The sequence below is a fragment of the Neofelis nebulosa genome, chromosome 15 (assembly GCF_028018385.1).
Source record: "Neofelis nebulosa isolate mNeoNeb1 chromosome 15, mNeoNeb1.pri, whole genome shotgun sequence".
Lineage (NCBI taxonomy): Eukaryota > Metazoa > Chordata > Mammalia > Carnivora > Felidae > Neofelis > Neofelis nebulosa.
Genome location: NC_080796.1, coordinates 19,479,086 through 19,496,976, shown reverse-complemented (window position 1 = coordinate 19,496,976; position 17,891 = coordinate 19,479,086). Strand labels below are relative to the sequence as shown.

Sequence of the window (17,891 nt, the reverse complement as noted above, 5' to 3'; positions counted from 1 at the left end):
AATGTCATTGATGATTCTAACATCTGTGTTAGTTCTGGGTCAGTTTCAGTTGATTAATTTTTCCCCATTTGATTCATGTTTTCCTGCTTCTATGCATACCTGGTAATCTTTGATTTGGTTCAAGACATTGTGAATTTTACCTTGTTGTGAATTTTGCTTGCTATTTTTGTTTTCCTATATATATTTTTTTTTAATGTTTATTTTTTGAGAGAGAGAGAGAGAGAATGAGTGGGGAGGGGCAGAGAGAGAGGGAGGGAGAGAGAATCTCAAGCAGGCTTCACCCTCAGTGAGGAGCCAGACATCGGGCTGTATCCCAGGAGTGTGAGATTATGACCTGAGCCAAAATCAGGAGTCAGATGTTTAACTGACTGAGCTACCCAGGTGCCCCTTCCTATAAATATTTTTGAACTTTGTTTTGAGATGCAGTTGCTACTTGGAAATAGTTTTATCTTTTTGAGAATTGTTTTTAAAATATGTTAAATGTGACCAGAGAAATAATTTAGTCAAGATTAGTTATTTCCTGCTCCTGAGGTAAAAGTCTTCTGAATACTCTACCAAATGTTCTGTGAATTGTGTGATTGTCCAGTATGACTGGTGGCAATGGCCACTATTCCTGGTCCTGTGTGAGTACTGAGTACTCTCTGATGCTTTTGGACAGTTCTTGCCCTCACCTCACATAGTTTCCTCACCTGGCACATGCTGAATACTTGAGGGGACGCTCTGCTGGTTCCCCTGATTTCGGGGTTTTGTTTGTTTGTTTGTTTGTTTGTTTGCAGCTCTCTCCTTTCTGGTACTTTGTCTTGCAAACGCTAGCCCCATTCTTGTCCTCATACTCTGAATTCCATCTTCTCAACTTAGAGAGTCTTGCAAGCTTTGCCTGGATCCTCCCCTCACCTTCCTTCTATACTGTGATCTGGGAACTCAAGGCAATAAATTGGGGCAATCATTCAGACTTGCTTCATTTGTTTCCCATGTCTCAGGGATCACTGTCCTTCATTGCCTGATATACTTACTGTGTCTTGAAAATCATTATTTCATATATTCTGTTTTTGGTAGCTTTAGGTGGGAGCATAAAATCAGTCCCTGTTACTCTGTTTTGGCTAAAAGGGTGAGTCCCAGCGCTGTTTTAAGTTCTTTATCTTTCAACAACCATATGGAATAGTTTCAAATGTTATTCCCATTTTGTAGATGAGAAAACTGAGACATCGAGATTAAGTTAGTTGCTTAAACTTGCATAGCTTCGTAGTAGAGCTAGGTTTCAAATTCAGGCACCGTGGCTCCAGAATCTATGATCTTAACTCTCCTGCCATTCTGATTTTATAGCATTCCTCAGTTTACAAACAACTGTGCCGAGGGGCACCTGGGCGGCTCAATCAGTTAAGCGTCTGACTTTGGCTCAGGTCATGATCTCGCAATTTGTGAGTTCGAGTCCCACGCCAGGCTCTTTGCTGGCAGGTCGGAGCCTGAGGCTGCTTTGGATTCTGTGTCTCTCTCTCTTTCTGACCCTCCACTGTTCGTGTTCAGTCTCTCTCTCTCTTAAAAATAAGTAAACATTAAAAAAATTTTAAAAAAATAGCTGTGCCGAATATTTCATTAAATTCTTATGTAGCTCAGGTAAGTAGAATGTGAATGACTGGTAATCCTTAACCTCACACCCCCATGTTATTTGTAGTTTCAAAGGAGTATGCTTCCTCATACAGAAGAATCTTTAGTAAATTAAATATCACGAGATCTGACAAAAGAGAAATGAGTAATATTTCTGAAGTGTAACAAAAACTTTTTAGTTACTGACTCTTCCAGTTTACTCTACCTTGTACTTTTCTGGCTTGGTTTCTCTAAGTTGGTCTTGATTTTTGCCAACTTCTTTTAGTCTATTCTTTTTTTTTCTTTTGTTTATTATTATTATTTTTTAAATTTACATCCAAATTAGTTAGCATATAGTGCAACAATGGTTTCAGGAGTAGATTCCTTAATGTCCCTTACCCATTTAGTCCATCCTGTTTTTAGTCTATTCTTTAGATTGTTACAGATGATCTAAAAGTTTCCCTTTTTTTAGACTTTGCATCTAAGGCATCAGGTACTAGTAAAGATGGTGGTTATTTGTGTGCTAGAGTCTTTTAAAAACGAAGTGCGACCCTTTGACATTGGCTGTAGTAACGTTTTTCTAGATATGTCTCCCGAGGCAACGGAAATAAAAACAAAAACTTTTGGGACTACATCAACGTAAAAACCTTCTGCACAGCGAAGGAAACAATGAACAAAACCGAAAAGCAACCTACTGAATGGGAAAAGATATTTGCAAATGACATATTCGATAAAGGGTTATTATTGGAAATATGTACAGAACTGATAAACTCAATACCCCCACAACACAAAAAATCCAATTAAAAAATAGGCAGAAGATATGAACAGATATTTCTCCAAAGAAAACATCCAGATGGCCAACAGACACTTGAGAAGATGCTCAACATCACTCATCAGAGAAATGCAAATCGAAACTACAGTGAGATCATCTCACACCTGTCAGAATGGCTAAAATCAAAAACATAAGAAACGAGAGTTTGCAAGGATGTGGAGAAGAAGGAACCCTCATGCACTGTTGGTGGGGATGTGAGCCGGTGTAGCCACTGTGGAAAACAGTATGGAAATTCTCCCCAAAGTTAAAAATTGACCTACCCTACAACCCAGTAATCATACTACTTGGTATTTACCAAAAAAATACAAAAACATTAATTCAGAGGGATCCATGCACCCCTGTGTTTATGCCAGCATTATTTACAATAGCCAAATTATGGAAGTAGCCCAAGTATCCATCAATGTGTGAATGGATAAGATGATTCCAGTATACACACACACACACACACACACACACACACACACACACAATGGAATATCATTCAGCCATAAAAAAGAATGAAATCTTGGGGCGCCTGGGTGGCGCAGTCGGTTAAGCGTCCGACTTCAGCCAGGTCACGATCTTGCGGTCTGTGAGTTCGAGCCCCGCGTCGGGCTCTGGGCTGATGGCTCGGAGCCTGGAGCCTGTTTCCGATTCTGTGTCTCCCTCTCTCTCTGCCCCTCCCCCGCTCATGCTCTGTCTCTCTCTGTCCCAAAAATAAATAAAAAACGTTGAAAAAAAAAATTTAAAAAAAAAAAAAAAGAATGAAATCTTGCCATTTCAACAACGTGGATGGAGCTAGAGAGTATAATGCTAAGCGAAATAAGTTAGAGAAAGAAATACCATATGATTTCACTTATGTGGAATTTAAGAAACAAAATAAATGAGCAAAGGAATAAAATAAGAAAGACAAACCAAGAAATAGACTCTTAGCTATAGAGAACAAATTAATGGTTATCAGAGGGGAGGGGGGGATTGGGGAAATAGGTGATGGGGATTAAGGAGTACACTTATAGTGAGCACTGAGTAATATATAGAATTGTTGAATCACTGTATTGTACACCTGAAACTAATATAATGCTATAAGTTAACTGTACTGGAATTAAAATTAAAAATTTAATTAAAAAATGAAGTGCTGTAACTAATTTAACAGCTTGCATTTTCCTTTGGGAAGTATTCGGAGCTCTTTCCATCAGCTTTTGGATTCCAATTTATTACTTTGTATTAAAATGTTTGTCTGTCTCCAAGTACACAATCATTGGGCAGGTAGGAGAGGTATATGGGAACGTAGTTTTGCTACATAACAAGTAACTAAGACAGTGCCTCAAGTGGTGGCTCAATATTGTTGCCTAAATGAATGACTGGTTGGATGAATCAAGGTATGCTGGTGGCCAGTTGGAGGAACCAAAGGGAAACTGGACAGGGCAAACATATACTGCAGAGAGCATATTCACTCTGAAGTGAATACCTAGCACAAAGGCAATTGAGGCTTGAGTGTATGATGTTCTGGCTTTAGGACACCTTTTCTACTTACATCTGAATACAGTTGTGTTTTGATTTCACAATTCATCATACTTAAATCATACCGATTCTAAAATGATACTGGAAAACTGAGTTTCTCCTTCTTTTCCGTATGCTATCTTCACTGGAATTTTAAACATGTTTCTCAGTGAAGAGGCAATTCCTTTTAATTGCCCTAGTATTTCAAGCATTTTTTGAAAATGAAAATCCATTAAAAGCATTAACGTGAATTGCTGTGCAAAATAACTCTCCTGTTTAACAGTTTCCATCAGTCCTCAGTTTAATTACTACGTTATTCTGCCAGCTTTCTCCAGAAATAATTGACTGAATGAAGTCATTTCATTGGATATTTACAAACACCAGACTTGTAAAGGGGGTGTCTGTCAATTCCCCTTTGGCTTGGAAATGACTGAGGCCAACCTGGCAGAATGCAACTGCTATTTTGGGCTTAGCGTATTTTCATAGTCACCAACTCAGGAAGATGTGGGAAGGAAACACAGGAAGGTAAAATGTTTGGCTTTTACACTCAGTCTTAGTTTTATAATTTGTGCTTTAAGTTTACTTAAAAAATGAGAGAGTAAAGCCTGGATTTGGTTTAAGACACAGAGTGGTTGGATAGTGATTTGTGTGTGTGTGGTTGTTGGCATATCTTGTTAAATTATGAATAGTCGGTAATAAATTTGCAAAGCTTTGAGTATCAATAGTCAAAGCTGAAACATTGGTTTATCAATCATGGTGAAAATGAATTACCAAGGCCGGTCTGTTAATGTTACTGATTGAATATTCTTAATAAAGAGCTTGCTTTGGATTAAGTAATAAGATGTGATTTTGAAGGCGTAGTGTCAAACCAGAGATCAGACAAGATGAAGATCAGGCTGGAAATTATTTTATCTGGGCAGCCTACAGGAAATTCTAAAAGACAAGATCAATATAAATGAAGCTTTTAAAGAATTGAAGTAGAATACCAAATTACAGTACTGTAGATTCAAGCTTAAATATGTCAGTCCCCACTCACAGGAAAAATTGATGCAAAACTTCAGATGGTCGTCAGAAGGAATTTGAGCTGTGGTAATATTTACAACGTGATGATTTCAGAGTGGTTATTCATTGTCTTAAAATATCAAGAGGTGGGGAGAGTGGAAGGAAGACTAGGGTAAGGTACTTATTTAAAAAAATAGGAGATGTTGGGAATGCAAGCTGGTGCAGCCACTCTGGAAAACAGTATGGAAGTTCCTCAAAAAACTAAAAATAGAACTACCCTACGACCCAGCAATTGCACTACTAGGTATTTACCCAAGGGATACAGGTATGCTGTTTCGAAGGGGCACATGCACCCCAATGTTTATAGCAGCACTATCAACAATAGCCAAAGTATGGAAAGAGCCCAAATGTCCATCGATGGATGAATGGATAAAGAAGATGTGGTATATATAATATACAATGGAGTATTAGTCACCAAAAAGAATGCAGTCTTGCCATTTGCAACTATGTGGATGGAACTGGAGGGTATTATGCTAAGTGAAATTAGTCAGAGAAAGACAAAAATCATATGACTTCACTCATATGAGGACTTTAAGAGACAAAAAAGATGAACATAAGGGGAGGGAAACAAAAATAATATAAAAACAGGGAGGGGGACAAAACAGAAGAAACTCATAAATATGGAGAACAAACAGGGTTATAGGAGGGGTTGTGGGAGGGTGGATGGGCTAATTAGGTAAGGGGCACTAAGGCATCTACTCCTGAAATCATTGTTGCACTGTATGCTAACTCATTTGGATGTAAATTTAAAAAAATAAAAAATAAAACAAGTTAAAAAAATAGTAGATGTGACAAATGTCTTAACAGGAATGCTAAGAAGTGAATGGTTGAAGTTAATGTAATTATGAAGATTACAGAAAGAATGAATCTAGGTTTAGTTCTCATTTAGACGTACATTTTAGCGTCACAGGAAGACAAATACCTCTCTCTCAAAGGTGACCCCAGAGTAATCCAAAGTGCATTTTAGTCTGTCACGCATTAGTAATTTTAGTTAGACGGTCTCAATCACAAGTTGTACATTTGGTGAAAACCCATCGGGCCATTTTCATCCTCAATGGTAGCAGCAGGGTTTGCAGGACATGGAGACTATACAGTGTTGTGGGGCTTCCTTAAAAAAAAAAATAAGTAACACACTTGGAAGCCTCAAGCAAGTGGAAGGCCCTTAAGCTTGACCTTTAGTAGCTTCAAGTCATTGCTTCTAGTTAACAAATTTCATTTCATTGATAGAAGATGAAAAGATTCGTGTAAGTGAAGAGTAAGTAGAATATCAATGTGGCAGAAAGAGGAGTGGATTAGATTTAGAACCCATGTTCTAGCCTAGGCTGGTCCATACATTTCATTATTTGTTTACTGAGGGCAGTATTATAGAAGGCATTGTGGAGATGGCTGTGAACACAAAGAATCCATACTTAAGAAGCATTCCAAGCCCAATCTGAATTTGGGAAATAGTATATACACCACCCCTCTTAGTGGGACACAATAGACTTCAGCATACAAATGGCTCTGAGAGATATTACTGTTTAAACACACACACATCACACACACACACACACACACACACACACACACACACACACACAGTTTGACCTCATTTATTCCAGTTTTTAGCTCTTTTCTTTTTAAATGTGTGTAACACACAGTAAGATCACCTGGAAAACATTTTGGGGAATGCTGCTATGAGGAATTATCTCTTTCAGCCTCCTTAACTGTTACAGGTGTTAGGTTTTCCTCTTTGGCCAAGTGGGAACTGTCATTCTTAAAGGAATTCCAAGCAGTGTATTTTATACAGACTTGCACACTTGGGCTCAGCGGCCCTTATTAAATGGTACCACCCATCAAGCAGAGATTGGCAATGGGGTGTGGATAAGTCAGTGCTTAAATGGGATGGAGGGACCAGCCCTTCACAGCTTAGGCCTGTTCTTTATGATTCCTGAGAAGACTTTCCTTTAAGCATCCTTTGGCCGCCTTTTTTTTTTTTTTTAATTATTTATTACTTAGAAAGTGTGAGTCAGGGAGGAGCAGAGAGAGAGGGAGAGAGAGACAGGGAATCCCAAGCAGGTGCCATGTGGTTAGCACAGAGCCCGACTTGGGGCTCGAACCCATGAACCATGAGATCATGACCTGAGCAGAAGTCAGACACTCAACCGACTGAGGCACCCAGGCGCCCCATCCTTTGGCCTTTGTAAATGAGCTCTCTGCTTTGTAATGTTGCCTGCTATGCCTGTATGTATAAGTCACTGCACTGGAGTGTGAATACCACCCAAGCAGCCTGTGCAGTGGTCAGAGGGCCGAGCAAGAGGGAGATTCTGCCCCTTCTTCAGAGTATTTCTGAATGTGGAGGCCTAAAAAGAGGCCTTGTGGCTAAGTATGGCTTGAAATTCAAACTTAATGTCAGAGCCACCCCACCTTCTTAAGGTAATTACCACTTAACCAAACATTTCTGAGTTCCTTATAAATTGGTCCCCTCAGTCACTTAATCCTTTTAGTAACTCTTCTCTGAACTCGGTCCAAATATTCGATAATTTGGGTAACAAGGTGCTCTGCAGGGAACGCAGTGTCCAGGTGCAGCAACCTTGCCAGGGCATTTGGTGTGGTGAGAGGGAGCCAGAGAAAGATGACAGCCACCCAATATCCCTTAGGCTCTCGTAAATGTAATGGCGGCTTTCCAACAAACAGAGTTAAGCTCACAGTAAACGCACAGGCGAGTAGACTGGAAATTGCCCCTTCCTTGATTCAGGTGGAAGGCAAGCCAGTGGCCTACAGAGCAAGTACTGGGGGTGTGTGGGAAGTTGAGAAAATCCTTCACTTTAAATAATAGTATAGCCATACTTGACAATAAGAAATGATTCTGAGCAAAGTGCCCAGAGGTCCTTAACGGGGATGTTTTGAGGAAAGGCAAGGCCAAAACTGAAAGTTGCTGCTGGTCTAGCTTTTCTCAGTATTAATGCCATATCTGTGTAAATAAGATCATTAAAAGGGTGTTCGTTATTCTTGTTTTCTCATTTTTTGATAGAATTGGAAGGAAATCTGATGAAATCTAAGTCACTTGAAGAGGAGTGATGTTCTCGGTCAAATAAATGAGTAAATGGAAGAGTCAGAATTTTACCCCAAGTATGGATGGCCTCAAGGCCTGTATTTTTCATTTAACATTAAACAAACTAAACAAAAACACTCTCACCCCCAAATCCTGTTTCTAACACCGGTTCCGGGAGTAAGATGTTAACACTGACAAGTCTCTTGGCCTTTAAATGTACTTTCTGTATCATTTGTGTCCATATTTTTTTATCTTGTAGTCATTAGTTCACTTTTTGGGACAACTTTCATTTATACCAAAAAATGAAATTCCAAAGACATAAGCATCTGGTATTAAGGTAAAAGTAAGTTATGTCAAGGTTTGTTGGGGTTCTGGGAGACCCTAACAAGGATACTGGTGAAAGGTTGTTAAGGTTTAAGTGCAAAAGTCAATAATAAATTCCTGAAAAATATAGGGTACTCTTATTTCTTGATATTTGGGACATTTAAACAAGTATTTAACAATCTGCTTCTCAGGCTGATTAAACATATGTGTAATGGACCACCCTAAGAAATACATAAATAAGTTACTCACGCAGGAAACTACATATCTCTGTGGCAAACCAATGTTTGAACCATATTTCAAATGCATAAATATTGCTATAAAACACAACTGGGCAAGGAGAACCCTACCAGGAGGAGTATAATATTTAACGACAAATATTCATATTATTGTAGCATTTTAAAGATACTTTTTATAATCACAGGAGCTTAAGATTTCAACTGAAATGCCATTATTTCTCACAACCCTGGAAGACTGCTTGCTATTAAGATTCCCAATTCATCAATTTTGACACGGGGGGGGTGGTGGGGGTGGTGTGGTCACACACTCTCAATGTTGGATTGGGCTTTTGTTCTAAGCTTGCTCTATTCTAGATTTCCCCTTGACCATTGCAGGATGATTATTTCCTTAAGAAACTTCTAATCAGGGGGCGCCTGGGTGGCTCAGTCAGTTGAGGCTGACTTTGTTTCAGGTCATGATCTCACAGTTCGTGGGTTTGAGCCCCGTGTCAGGCTCTGTGCTGACAGTGTGGAGCCTGCATGGGATTCTCTCTCTCTCTCTCTCTCTCTCTCTCTCTCTCTCTCTGCTCCTCCACCACTCATGCTTTCCCTCTCTCTGAAAATAAATAGATAAACTTAAAAAAAAAAAAAAAGAAACCTCTAATCAAGTATGGGCTTTTAGGAGATAAAATACTATATGGAATCCAGAATTATCCTTTCCTTTTCAGGTCTAACAACCCTTTGTATCAGGCCTATCCAGCTTTGGAGGCTGCGTTCTGGAGATCTTTGAACACAGCTGGACTCTCAGGTACTTTAGTCTTTGGGGGCTGATATACCTAAAATAGCTTTGAATAGTTAAATCTGACCACGTGTGAAATGGCAGTTGCCTTTTAATTTTAATGGAATATTTTAGAGCATTTTTATGGAAAAGCTCTTAAAGTTCGTTTTTTCACTACCTTAATGAAAGGGGAAAATGTGTTGCTGTTGCTGTTATTTTTTATAATAAATTTAAAGCAGTTCCTGCAAATCTTAACAAGTAGAATCAAATATTTAATGCTTTTGGCAAAATCCCTTTATAAAATTTCCAGAACAAAATAAAATATTCTGAATTTAAACTTCTTTGAATAAAACAGACTGAATTTCGAAGAGCACTTAACATCATGTATCAATATTTCCAAGTTAATTTAGTATGTGGAATCAAACTACATCATTACCACAATAGTTACTGTTGTGTCTGAAAAGATTTTTAAACCAGAATAGAAAGTTATATTCATGAAAATGATATTCCAGATAGAAACACTTTGGTTTTTTCTTTTTTTGTTTTTACGCTATATCTCTTTTATATATGTAAATCAGGATGTCTTATACCTACCTGCTCTTTGCATTATAAAAGCTGCCTTGTAAAAGATCCTGAGTGTACTCTTAACTCTGGGACTTTACAAAGCTGGTTCTTTTGGACAAGAGGTGGTGATGAACTGGTGACCTTTATCCAAATGCTCTCCAGGAAAAAAAAAAAAAGCCAATAACCACTTTGATTTGATGATTCCTAATAGTGCAAATATAAAATGTGGAGGTAAGAGATGTGTAAATCACCTTTTACTAATCGATGCGAGCCTGCTGCAGCAAACCACTGAATATTTGCTATAGCATGCAGTATGGAAGTCATCAGTTATAAAAGCCTAAATTAACGGGAAAATTGGTTTAACTGGGTAAGATGGACTAGTATGGTTACTATGAGCATAAACCACCTGGGAAGGTTTCAGCAGGACTTCGTCATTTTTCAGATGGAGCATTTTAAGAAAATTCCTGTTATAAACGTTAGTGGCTAGTAGATATGTGGTCTGACAAAATGAACGGAAAGAGAAAAAGTTGAAGAAGTCACTTTTTATTTATGTTACTTGTGGTTCATAAAGAGTCTGTTTTTGCTCTGAGTGAGCTTTGAGCTGGATTTTTCAAAGCAATCATCATTTGTATTACAGAATGTTAATATGGTCCTGGGAAAAATGTTTTCCAGGAAAATATTAAAATAATTATAGCTAATGTTAACCCCAGTAGTCTCTACTCTAAGAGATTCTCACACATTATCTTACTGAATCCTTACAACCTTCTTATTACTCACCCCACTTCCCTACATTTTACAGATGAGGAAACTGAAGAACAAAGAGTTTCAATAACTTACCCAACTTGCCACGCCTAGTAATTGGGATTAACCCAGGCAGTCTGCCTCAAAGGTTTGGGCTTTTTTAATCAATGCACTTTTTTAAAAAATTTATTTAAATCCAAGTTGGTTAACATACAGTGTAATAATGATTGCAGGAATAGAATTTAGTGATTCATCACTTACATATAACACTCAGTGCTCATCCCAACTAGTGCCCTCCTTAATACCCATCACCCATTTAGCCCATCCCCCCCACCCAACACCCCGCCAGCAGCCCTCACTCAGTTGGTTCTCTGTATTTAAGAGTCTCTTATGGATTGTCTCCCTCTCTGTTTTTATCTTATTTTTTCTTCCCTTCCCCATGTTCATCTGTTGTATTTCTTAAATTTCACATATGAGTGAAATCATATATTTGTCTTTCTCTGACTGACTTATTTCGCTTAGCATAATACCCTCTAGTTCCATCCACGTTGTTGCAAATGGCAAGATTTCGTTCTTTTTTTTTTATCACCGAGTAACATTCCATTGTATGTATGTATGTATGTATGTATGTATGTATATATATATACCACATCTTCTTTATCCATTCATCTGTCAAAGGACATTTGGGCTCTTTCCAGACTTTGACTATTGTCAATAGTGTTGCTATAAGCATTGAGGGTGCATGTACCCCTTTGAAGCAGCACTCTTGTATCCTTTAGATAAATACCTAGTAGTGCAATTGGTGGGTCATAGGGTAGTTCTATTTTTAATTCTTTGAGGAACCTTGATATTGTTCTCCAGAGTGGCCGTACCAGTTTGCATTCCCACCAGCAGTGCAAAAGAGTTCTTCTTTCTCCACATCCTCACCAACATCTGTTGTTGCCTGAGTTGTTAATTTTAGCCATTCTGACAGGTGTGAGGTGGTATTCATTGTTGTTTTAATTTGTAATTCCCTGATGATGAGTGATGTTGAGCATCTTTTCATGTATCTGTTAACTAGCCATTTGGATGTCTTCTTTGAAAAAGTGTCTATTCATGTCTTTTGCCCATTTCTTCCCTGGATTATTTGTTTTTTGAGTGTTGAGTTTAATAAGTTCTTTATAGATCTTGGATACCAGGCTTTTATCTGATATGTCGTTTGCAAATATCTTCTCCCATGCCACTGGTTGCCTTTTAGTTTTGCTGATTGTTTCCTTCACCGTGCAGCTTTTTATCTTGATGAGGTCTCAATAGTTCATTTTTGCTTTTGTTTCCCTTGCCTCCAGAGACATGTCAAGTAAGAAGTTGCTACGACTGAGGTCAAAGAGGTTGTTGCCTGTTCTCTCCTCTAGGATTTTGATGGCTTCCTGTCTTACATTTAAGTCTTTCATCCATTTTGAATTTATTTTTTGTGTATGGTGTAAGAAAGTGGTCCAGGTTCATTCTGCATGTCGCTGTCCAGTTTTCTCAACACCATTTGTTGAAGAGACTATCTTTTTTCCATTGGATGTTCTTTCCTGCTTTGTCAAAGATTAGTTGGCCATATGTTTGTGAGTCCATCTCTGGGTTCTCTGTTCTGTTCCATTGATCTGTGTGTCTGTTTTTGTGCCAGTATCATACTATCTTGATGATTACAGCTTTGTAATACAGCTTAAAGTCCAGGATTGTGATGCCTCCAGCTTTGGTTTTCTTTTTCAACCTTACTTGAGCTATTTTGGATCTTTTCTGGTTCCATACAAGAATCAATGCACTCTTATGCCTCGAGTATTGGTTTGGTTTGGTTTTGTGTTAAAGAAGCGTACTCATTACTGTCCTTAGCTGAGCTTTGAATGTTTAAGGTTCTTCTTTTATGTAATTTAATTGACCTAAAGTTCTTTCAACATGTGGCTAAGAGGTACAGTGAAGCTATCATTGGTATTCAAAAGAGTAGGCAGTTTGAAAACCATTTCAAGGTTAGGACAGTTCTGGGCTGGATGATCTCTGGATTACATTAATAAGATGGCGATTAAATAGTAATGTGGCTAAACTATACCCTTGCCTTTAGTTAATTAAATCATCTATCAAACTAGAAATGTATATTTTTTCTATCTAGGCCAGATACATATATGTCACCTTAAACATGTATATACACACATATAAATGTGAATACGTACATATATACACATGTGCAAATAAATTTTTTAAAGAAGTAAGGAAATCTAAATTAAAGGAACATAAAGATAGGAAAAATGGAATCAAGAATGAGAATAGTACACAAAAACCATGTTTCAAAGTCTTAATACTTTCTAGAGCTGCATCCCAATTTTGTCTCTGAAACCTTTTAGGCCCAAAGCAATGGGGGAAAATAGTATGTGGTGTTCATATTACGCTAATTTAGAAATATTTTTATATATTTATAATAACAGTGATCTCAACTTTACTATTAACATCTAGAATTAATCAGAACCTATGAAACTCTTCCATCTTCCAGAGCACATACATCCATTAGCATATTTAAAAAAATTTTTTAACATTTATTTATTTTTATGAGACAGAGAGAGACAGAGCATGATCAGGGGAGGGGCAGAGAGACAAGGAGACACAGAATCCGCAGCAAGCTCCAGGCTCTGAGCTGTCAGCACAGAGCCCGACGTAGGGCTCTAACCCATGAGCTCTGAGATCATGACCTGGGCCAAAGTTGGAAGCTCAACCAACTGAGCCACCCAGGTGCTCCTTTAGCATGTTTTTTTTTTTTTTAACACCATGCTATCAACTTACATTTTAAGATTTTTTGGAATCCTTTTGATTGATTGGGTGTATTTGCATTCTCTCCTATCATTGTGTTTCTGATTCCTGATTCCTTAGGAATAATTTCTTAGCAACTGAGTTAACTTTAGTCAATTATCAGTTGCTACTGGAACTTATCTGCAGGTTTGATTTTTGCTTACAATTTTTTTTCTTACATTATCTTCTTTCTTGAATTCAGTTTTTAGTTTGTTATAAAAAATTATTTTGTATTTTTTCAGAAAGGTTGTAGGTGTTCAACTCGGACTTCGCATGTTATTATTTGCCCTGGTTTTCATTTCATTTATATGCCCTAGTTTTTAAGTGATGGTTTAGTTTTGTATGTGAATTCTAATTGTCCCTTGCTAATTTAAAGTATTGTTGTGTTGTCTTCTAGCATCTAGTATTGCAGATAAGAAGTCTGGTGCTGTTTTAATTTTTTTTTCCGCTTGGTTATTTTTCATAGTTTATTACAATGTACTACTTCTTGTTGGAGCTTGTATATTTTAGTGGAATGTGTCTTCATGGTATTCTTGCACTACTGTTTATGGGCTCTTTCAGGATGAAGAGACTGTTCATCTGGCAGAAATTTTGTTTTGCTGTTCTTGTTTTTGCTATTTATTTGATTTTTTCTTTCTATTTTTTGTTTTCTCTTTCTTGAACTCCTACTAGATGGGAGTTTTAGACTAGAGCTTTTAGACGTACATATCTCATCTTTTCTGTCATCCTTTTAATCTCTTTGTTCTTTTCACTGAATTCCAATGGAATCTTTCAGTTTACCCTCCGATTCACTATGTTCATCCAAAGTCTCATTCATTCTGCAATTCAGCCCATATTTCAATAATCTTGATAATTTCTACAAACTCGGCTTCTTTCTCATTGCATCCTGTTTTGAGGTGGTTTTTTTTTTTCTTTTTTTAATTTGGCATCTTTTCCTTTTGAAACCATCCATAGTTTTTTAATTGTAGGTTTTTAATGATTCTTTCCAATACTCTATGTTTTTCTTCCTCGGGAATTAATGCTTTTATGGAATGTTGTGCTTTTTAAAACATTTGGTTGACCTTCTCATGCACTTGATATTTGGTTGCCTGTTCATATTTGTAGATGAAGGTCTACCATCAGAGATTTTTAGCTTGGGGACCACAGACCAATAAGGAGTCCCTGGATAGAATTCAGGATGTTCATGCATTTAGATTGAAAAAATGATATTATTTTACTGGCTTCAAACTGAAATTTAGCAATTCCTTCAATTATGAATATAGGCAACAACTGCAGGCATATTAGCAGTATCTGTGACTTTGTTCCTGATGGAAATCACAGACTTTCTATATCACATTAGTTTGTAAGTTGTGGATTATTATCATCGCTGCTTCAAAACTTTGGCAGCGTTTGCTAGGTCTTTTCATTTTATGTTTTAATAAAGAAACGAGTATATTTTTATATCATAATTTAAAAAATATTTTGATACTTTCATTCCAATGTAATTGGCTTCCTTTATAATCCTATAAGTTTTTTTTTTTTTAATATTAAACATTTCAAAACATTCTGAGAAGGGCTCCATAGGCAGGATCAGACAGAGAAGTCCATGTGGCACAAGTTAAAACCCCTCAGGCTAGGCTGATCACAGTTGCTTGTTAGAACAAATTCCATCAGCCTGGGGAATGATCCTTGTCCCTTGCTAATGAGTACATGAGCCCCGGCTCTGTTGGTTGTGCAAAGGAGAGGTATGACGTAGGCAGGCTGGGGTGCAGGAGGTTACGAGGTACTCGCGTTCTTCTGTGAGATCTCCCAGCGTTTATGATAGCTGGGGGCACGTACTTCTCCCACAGCCCATTCTGTCCATCCTGGATCAGAACCAGGAGACCAGTATCGGTGCTTTCCCTTGGGGCAACACCAAAGCAAGTGGCTGTGTGTGTGGAGGCAGGCTCAGCTGTTCTGCTGCCTGTAATTACCTGCCCACTCTGGGCCCATTCCTCCTAGCCCTTGCTGTCTCTGACTCACGGGTTTAATCTAGGATTCAACTAGGTAAACTCAGATTTTCAGGAGATTCTCTCCTTCATTTTTATAGGATTAGGGGTGTGTGTGTGTGTGTGTGTGTGTGTATCTTTTGGAATTTGCAGTCAGTCTGATTTCATCTGCCAGAAAATTCTCACTGTTCATGGACACTGATGATATCCTTTCTGGCACTGCAGGCTTACTGTGGATTTATTTTGACTTTTATGCTTTCTCTGATTGGGGGGAGGTGGAACACATCAACAATTATATTTAGCTGCCTTCTTGAACCAGGAGTCTTGTCTTCTTTATATTGGCTTCAGTTAATATTTAGAATGTGTAGCAATGGTCCTCAAAGCTCAAACTTGCAGACCTCTTTTAAAGAAAAGCCAAAGTTTTTGCAGGCTCCTCGCTAAAGTTTACTGACTTCGCTTTAGAAACACTGTTGTACCGGGGCACCTGGGTGGCTCAGTCCATTAAGCGTCCGACCTCAGCTCAGGTCATGATCTCACGGTACATGTGTTGGAGCCCCACATCAGGCTCTGTGCTGATAGCTCAGAGCCTGGAATCTGCTTCAGATTCCGTGTCTCCCTCTCTCTCTGCCCCTCCCCCACTCTCACTCTGTCTCTCTCTCAAAATAAATAAACGTTAAAAAAATTAAAACAAAACAAAACACTGTTGTACCTAAAATCTCCACTGGGTTTGTACTTCCTTTTTTTAAAATTTTATCTTATTCAAACAAAGGCATTTGTACATAGGGAGTGATCATCCTCTAGTTCTTTCTTTTGGCTCAGCATACTTCTTGTCCGGAGATTTTAGTGTCTTTGTAGTTATAATCATATTCTTTGGTGAGACACCTATCTTACATCAGGCATTTATAACTGTGCTTTGGTTGTGGGTTGAGAATAAGTTTAGTAAATTTCAATGGGTGCTCTTAACCTGGTTACACTCTTTTGCCTGTTATCCAGACAGCCCCTTTATTGGAGTCTTATCATTATAGACCCAGAGCAAGCCGCACTTGCAGGGACTGTTGACAATAAAATTCTGTATGCTAGGTTTTCCCACATCAGAAGAATCCAAGTGAGTTGACACTGAGGTAAACATTTAGAGGTGTTTCAGTTTGCACCAAATTAATTAATTTGTTGTGACTTAAATTTGGAGATTGAAGACATGGTCCCTGCCTATATTTTGAGCTCATTAAGTAAGCTTTTGCTTGTTAAGATTATTTAACTTTTATTTTAGAATTAATGCATAATGGAAATTCTTCTTAATTTCAGTTTTTTAATTTTCTCAGAACCCTTTAAATATTTTATTTATTTATTTTTGAGAGGAAGAGAGAGAAGAACAGCATGAGTGGGGAAGGGGCAGAGAGAGAAGGAGACACAGAATCTGAAGCAGGGTCCAAGCTCCGAGCTGTCAGCACAGAGCCCGATGTGGGGCTTGAACTCACAAACCGCGAGACCATGACCTGAGCCAAAGTCAGATGCTTAACGGACTGAGCCACCCAGGCGCCCCTCTCAGAACCTTTTAAATAATGGAAAAGAATAATTCTGAGAGGAAGAAGATAGATAGTTGAAAAATTCCTCCCACCTCCCCCCAGTTTTAAGGATAAAATTCAAAGTCTCAAAATGTTAGTCCCATCTCAGGATACAGTTAAACAGAAAAGTGTCCAGAGCTGGCTGCCTAAATATCACCCAGTGGTAGTCTGTTGGTAAGAGAGAGCTGAGTTTATTGCTTAGTGTGGTCAGGAGTAAGCCTCCCTTCACAGAGCTTTGGCAGTGTCTTGAAGGGGTTGGAGAAAAGGTAATGTCAGAGTGTACTGAGGATTGGAAGTTTTGCCTAAATCTGATCTTTCCATGTGGGGAATTGGGTAAGAGTCCGGGATTAGTAGAAAGATCAAGGGGAAGATTTTGAGGCAAGGGATTCAAAGACTCCAAGGGCATGCCTGTTGGTCAGTACTTCCCATTGAAGAATTGGCGGGTCTTTTGGAAAATTCCTGCAATGAACATTCAAACCATTTGCTTGGTTGCACAGGACAGTCCTACCCTCTTGGGTAGTCCTTCCTCTTGGGTGGGAAGAGTTAAAAGATGCTAACGAAGACAGCAGAATAGAAAATCACTGGAATGTGGGCCGTGAGGTGTGGTGTCCTTTCTCAGGGCCCTGGCTGATGTGTGGGTAGATGATTTTACTTCTCAGGATTCTCAAGGGTTTTCTGGAGCATCACCCTGCATTTGCTCCGCAGTCAGATCAAACTGAAGTTCTCCTCATTCTCTACTCCTCCTCACTGGAAAGCGGTAGAACAAAACTTTACTTGAAGTAGGAACACTGATGGCATACCTGGCACATTCTGAAGTCTTTGGATCCCTGTGTGATTCTCTGAAGCTTGCATCCGGGAGACCGAAGACCTGAGCACCGGCCCCTCCACTCCGCAGCGTGGGCAGGGACAGGACCTGTGGGCTCCCCACCTCGCCCAGTGCGACTTTA

The 17,891-nt window shown here is 38.6% G+C and overlaps 1 long non-coding RNA gene across 3 annotated transcripts in view; it reads left to right on the top strand.

Annotated features, from left to right (window-relative positions):
- Positions 1-17,891, top strand: part of LOC131495332 (uncharacterized) — a 148,141-nt gene that overhangs the window by 7,884 nt on the left and 122,366 nt on the right. For all 3 annotated transcript variants that reach the window (XR_009253899.1, XR_009253898.1, XR_009253897.1), the window contains one exon: positions 9,259-9,338. This is a non-coding gene — a long non-coding RNA (uncharacterized LOC131495332). The remainder of the gene's footprint in view (positions 1-9,258; positions 9,339-17,891) is intronic.